The sequence below is a fragment of the Ostrea edulis genome, chromosome 5, assembly GCF_947568905.1.
Source record: "Ostrea edulis chromosome 5, xbOstEdul1.1, whole genome shotgun sequence".
In the NCBI taxonomy this organism is placed as follows: Eukaryota; Metazoa; Mollusca; class Bivalvia; order Ostreida; family Ostreidae; genus Ostrea; species Ostrea edulis.
Genome location: NC_079168.1, coordinates 36,617,887 through 36,618,546, shown reverse-complemented (window position 1 = coordinate 36,618,546; position 660 = coordinate 36,617,887).

Sequence of the window (660 nt, the reverse complement as noted above, 5' to 3'; positions counted from 1 at the left end):
TATATTCCAATGGAGGTCATAGATACAGATGGAAATATCATTACTAATGAACGAGAAGTTTTAAATAGATGGCAAATTGATTTCCAAAATTTGTATAACGGTAGCGTGAATACTGATTTTTTTCAAGATCATTACGATAGTTCAAGGCTAGAAAAAACAAGGTTGGAAAATAATATGAAACTTCAATCATTCATCTGCAATGAAGAATTAAATTATGATATATCGCTGGAAGAAATTTCTGATATTGTACTGCACTCTAAATCTAAATCTGCTTGTGGGTATGATGAAATTCCATATAGTGTTCTAAAATTCCCAATGATAATTAAAACATTACGTAATCTCTTTCAACTTATATTTGATTCAAGTATCATCCCTTCCATCTGGAGGAAAGCTATCATATGTCCTCCTCGGACAAACGCCTGTCAATGAATTACCGAAGTATCAGTCTCCTATCCTGTATCAGTAAGCTTTATGGTGCATTTATTAATAAAAGGCTTGTTACTTACTTGGAGAATAATGATATTTTGGCAGATGAACAAAATGTTTTTAGAAGAGGGAGATCCTGTTAAGATCACGTATTTACTTTGAACAGTTTAATTCAGAATAATAAAAATCTGTATGTTGCATTTATTGATCTAAAGAAGTGTTTTGATTTTGTAG